This window comes from Anneissia japonica, unplaced genomic scaffold (assembly GCF_011630105.1).
Source record: "Anneissia japonica isolate Jap-2015-1 unplaced genomic scaffold, ASM1163010v1 scaffold5067_len495651_cov149, whole genome shotgun sequence".
NCBI classification, from domain to species: Eukaryota; Metazoa; Echinodermata; class Crinoidea; order Comatulida; family Comatulidae; genus Anneissia; species Anneissia japonica.
Genome location: NW_022754121.1, coordinates 121556 through 127271, shown reverse-complemented (window position 1 = coordinate 127271; position 5716 = coordinate 121556). Strand labels below are relative to the sequence as shown.

The 5716-nt window shown below is 33.1% G+C and overlaps 1 long non-coding RNA gene across 1 annotated transcript; it reads left to right on the top strand.

Annotated features, from left to right (window-relative positions):
• Positions 1–886: 886 nt before the first annotated feature.
• LOC117123127 lies at positions 887–2658 on the top strand. The gene is made up of 3 exons (XR_004447806.1): positions 887–912; positions 1690–1815; positions 2556–2658. It is a non-coding gene; the product is annotated as an uncharacterized LOC117123127 (long non-coding RNA).
• The last annotated feature ends 3058 nt before the right edge of the window (positions 2659–5716 follow it).

Sequence of the window (5716 nt, the reverse complement as noted above, 5' to 3'; positions counted from 1 at the left end):
ATTCATCAGTGTAAATTACAAATGCATAGCTTCATTCATTCCTCAAAAACATGTTGCTAAATACGGATTAAATTTGTACATAGAGAATGAAATTTAAATTTTTCGGATTTGTTTAGATTTAACTGTAAATCAAAACCATGAGGGTTTCTTATTTGTTTTAATATCTGCTTAATTTAAAATTAATCTGTTTACACTGAGCTTGTTGATGTCTGCAAGCTGTCACACACTATGAAACCTCGGGCGATCTGACGTTATCACAGCCAAGCACATGTTTGCCCATCCACGAAAAAAATTAACCAATTAGCGGCAGAGTTAATATTTACACGAAGAATGTGTTGTGTTTAGAAAAAAATGTCCAACCCGAAAATGCACGTAAAAAAAAAAAAACAGCATGAAACACACAATCCGGTTTGATTTTATTCACATTTTAATCATAATACAATATAAAAGACATTAAATAACTTGCTTTCATTAAAAATAAAGTTCACGGCGATTCTGCCGCGTCTATCACCACTGGTACTACAAGTACCAGCGTAGGCCGGGGTTGGCTTGGGCTAGGCCTAAAATCTTCACGTCTGTGATTTTTTGGTCGGCGTTGGGCAGATACGCATAGGACAACAGTATTGTGTATAGTGAATGTTGTGTGGCGATAGCATTTCAAAGTTTGGTTCCCTAGTCATGGGCTTACTTATTATTTTGTGCTTACGGAAGTCCTCCTTGGTTCAAGAGAAAATTGTTTCAATATTGGAACAAATATGAAATTAGTGAAGGTGCAGGGATATTGTATCAGCTTTTCCAAGACGTAAAAAAAGCATATTAATAATACTATTATTTGCTTTATTTAGATTATGCTCCAATTAGAAGAAATTGTCTTACAAGTTGTACGAGTAATTCTGCAGCAACAAGTAATTGGTAGGTTATACTATTTTATTTATCTGTATCTACAAACATTTTATCCAATTTTTTAATGGTGAAATGCAGTCACAACTTCTGGTATATCCTAACACTCAGTATATGTGGTTAAACAATGTGACTTAGTGGTTTAGGTATGTTGCTTAGGTAATATGTGTTTGTGGTTAACTTATTGACTAAAAAGTGGTTAAAATGTGTGACTTAATGGTTAAGATGTATTACCTAGTGATTAAGGTATTTGGCTTAGTTGATTTGGTATTTTACTTAATAATTTAAGTATGTCATTTTAAATGTAATGTGTGATATAATGGTTAACATGTGCTACATAATGTGTAACTTAGTTAATGAAGAGTGTGCAACTTATTGTTAAGGTGTTTGACCTAATTTTTTAAATTGTGTGACCTATTTGTGGTTAACAAAACCTGTTATCCATTAACTGTTTCCTGGGTTAATTTCTGACACTATGTACCTACTGACTGAAAATATTTCTACTCAAAAGAGAGAATTTTTTATCATAATTATTGTAGTAGATTATACTATATAGTTTTTTATTTATTTATATTTTTTAATTACTGTTGCTGTTTTTTTCCCTTAGTTTTTGTGTCTATGCCCCCTCACCACACATGTCCTGCTTACCGAATCCCATGTGGATACCTTATTAGTAAACATATAGTAAGGCAGTATAGGGCATTGGCACACCCTCCCGTTGGGAGTCTATCTTTATTATAATCTTATAATTGCTAATAAAATTACTCATTGGGTATATTTCATTTATAGATTTTTATGAGGAAGTTTTATCACTGATCTTTAGTATGACATGCACACATATATCACCCGCTCTATGGCAAGTGTTTCCAATGGTCCATGAAATGTTCAACGATGATGGTTTTGACTACTTCTTAGGTAAGTAACACCTTGACTTATAATACAGTGTCATTATAATTATGTTAATATTAATAAAGCACTCGTACCGCCATGTCATTGAGAGGCTGTTTGGCACAGTGGGAATGAATTGATTTTTTTGTCATGATGTAGGCCTATATTATTAACTGTTGTATCTTCAAATTGAATTTATTGTGTTTTTTAGAGGGCCACTTTAAGTCGGCTGTTAGGGTCACCCTCGTTAAATAAAGTTGAATGAAAATAAAATAAAAGTGGTTTGGTTTCCCAACCTTGAGGTCAGGGTTTAAATTCTTCTCTGTGCATTTCGTTGTGTGCTTGTATCTACATTACTTTAGTCTACCCAGCTGTATCAATGGGACCATCAGATTACTGGGAGTGCAGTGGACCAGCATTCCACCAAGGGGAAGCATCTTGCTCTTATCCACTTTACACTACAAAAGTGTAAATCAGGAGATAAGCTCCGGCCCATATGTGCCCCCGTGGCACAGCAAGGATTGAATTTACCCCCATGCCCTTGGGCACTCATTGCCTTATTATAATTTGAACTACAGATACATTCAATGCTTTTAGACTGAGGATGAAGTAACAATGCACAGAGTAAGTGCATTGACTCTCTAGTTAGTGTTGCAGTAAATTTTGAGATTTATTAATAAATCTCATTGAGGCAGATTACAACCTACATTAAATGTTTTTGTGTGAACCAATCAAAAATATTTTTTTTGTTCTATGTTTCCCCCCAGAAATAATGCCTGCTCTGCACAATTATATCACAGTTGATCCACAGACCTTCCTCTCCAACACTGTGTACATAGAAAGTATCTTCAACATTTGTAAAAAGGTAATGTATTTCAATATTACTTTATAGATCATTATAATAATAATATAATATAATGATCTATACCTACTATGCACTCATGGTACTGTTTTTCTGGGTCGAATACAATGTATACAATAATATAATATAGATAAGAAAAAATACAGCCAGGTCACCAGGGACGATCGTAATTAATTATGCAATTAATTAACAAAAATTATTTAAAAATCGTATGCGCGGTTTAGTGTGCATGTAAGTTCAAAAAATATGTGAGTAAATATCAAAAAACGTTTTTAGAAAATATTTCTTCCATTCATAATTAATTTCTGAGTTTAGGGTAATTAGCAATTTGTAATTTGATCGTTGTTTTTGTAACATGATCGCCTTGATCGAGACGTCGGCGTCAATACTGGTGGTGAATAAATCACCTAAAAACACTTTATTTTCAGAAAATAACTATTCTGACACATTTATACTATAAATATATCTTCAAAATACATACTGTACCAGATTTGGTTATTATATCGACATATTTCCGCGTAAAATTGATTTTTGTGGCTGAAAGCAAAGCATGTGCTATCAATTACGCTTGACGCCATCTTGTGTGTTTACAAAAATGAAAACGAACCCTGAACATGACCGTTGAACTTTTCAACTTTCTGTTTTTCGGTGACCTGCGCCCTCTACACGTTGAAACAGATGAGCACGACCTTGGACGGCTAGGCAGAAAATTATGAATTATGGATTTTACATTGCGAGGTAGGTTTGGCTATTTACGGTACGGTGCGTAGTGGGGAATGTGTGACTGAACGCGGCGAGGCGCCTTCGATGTAAACTTTTATATTATTTTTATGTCCCAAAGTTCTTCGTCAATAAATTCAAATTTAGATTTATTTTGTAAAGGAATAATTTGTGCTGATGTGGAGGTGTGTTTGTATTCTGACTACTGACTCAGGATTCAATAATTTAGTTTTTAAATTATTCATCAAAAAATATTTATAAAATAAAACAATAATTAGAAATGATTTATTTTTTAAAATTTTTTTTCATAATTTCACAATACTAAATAATAAGTTATTTAGAAGCATTTTTTAATTATCTTTCAATTGGTATCAATCATTATTGTATTATTCCTACAGAAAAAAATATATTTAACCATATTTCTGACACTGAAAAAAAAATTCAAAATCATTTCAAAAAATCTAGGTAGGGGTCAATGGGTTAACACATAAACAGATACTACCAAAATTTTACATAAACTTTTGCTACTGAACAGATGTTTGAATAGTACTATTTATATAGCATTTGCATACACACCACATAATTTCTGCCAGTACCAGCAAATGTATGGAATATTGTACTCAAACATCTTTAAATCATACTGAAATATGGTTATTTGAAATAGGCAATCAGGCACGGATCCAGCAGGGGAACGGGGAGAATTTATTTGTATTGTTGGATTTTTGTGCATGGCAGTACATCTTCAAATATCATTCAAAGCAATATAAAAAATAGGTACCTAAAAGGTACATGTGGCTACTGAGGCTATAAAAAGAAATACTGGTGTGGCGCTTTTCATGCCCGTTCTCATGTTACATATCTCATATTCCAGTAGTAGGCCTACAGTAGGCCTATCATAGGGCATAGTAGATTAACACTTTAATACAAAAAAACAAAAGAAATACTTTTATCTTAACACTGTATATATTGTATTTAAAACCCAAATTCTTTAGTTACACAAAAGGTAATAATATACTCTTAAGAGCCACGACGCGGCGCTTTTTTTAGCATTTAGGGTAATTAAAAACTATATAATCTGAATCCACGATTTTGTAACAAGATAGCAATAAAGGCTTTTATTTTAATTAGTTCGTTTATAACAGAAAAAACTTTTTATCACTTGCAAATTGACACCTTATTGAACTTTTAAACATTTTGCCTGCAGTCTGGATGTTTAATTTTATAAACAAAATTTTCCCAAATAGTTGTCTGTACTGAACACGATGGATCAATCAGCATACATTCTGTAATATTTTTAGCCTATTTCTTGTTGCCAAAATATATCCTTCCAAAATAATCTTCACTTGTATCTGAAATAATTGTTAAATAATGACAATAATTATAAAACATCAAAATATTATTACAGTAATTATTCATACTAGGCCCTACTAGGCCTAGGCTAGGCTATTTAGTAACACCGCCACCCAGCGGAACATAGGGCCTATGTCTAATGTAGTTTAAAATCAGTTTTAATCCTTATAACATGGAATGACCAGGGCCAAATTGAAAACTATTTGTAGCATTTAAACTCTTTAATTGTAGTATGATAACAAATTTATAAGTTTTATACAGAGATTACAAATTTAAATCACTATAAGTTATAATCCACTTCTCACTGGATGACCAACTACTATTCGAACTCGACCACGTAATCAACCCTACTTCAAGCCAATCAGAGTGTACGTAAGACAAAACATAATCCATAGAAAATCATGGATGCTAGGTGGCGCTATATTCAGCCACTCTCATTCATTGTGAGGCGGAAATTTTTGTCGCAATGTTTTTCAGTAATATTTCTCAATCAGAAGATATTTTATTAAATACGATACGACACATTTTCTTGAGGAAAAAGTGGGGATGTTTTTCAGAAATATATTTCTCACTCAGAAAATATTTTATTAAATAGGCCCCTACGACACATTTTCTTGGGAAAAAGTGGGGGGGGGGGGCAATGCCCTCCCGGCCCCCCGGTTCCTACGGCCATGTTTGATTGTGAATTAGTATCTAATTTTGCCCTTCGTGTTCCTGTCCGTATTTTAAGAAATAATTATGTTCTTTATGTTCCTTCAAGTAGAGTCAATATTTAAAAAAACGGATTTATTAGTAGATTAAGTTCCTCGTAAAACAAGTTAGTTCTGGACTATCCGTCTTTAGATTTATTTAACTCCAATCTGCACATTTTCCGTCGTAGCGTTTTAGGCGTGATTAGTTAAAATTAATTTTGTTTGTGTCTCTGTTTCCGTCGTCTCGTCTTTTGTTAACCATACTGTAAGTGGCGGATTTGTGTCCGCTGTTGTTTTGGTGAAT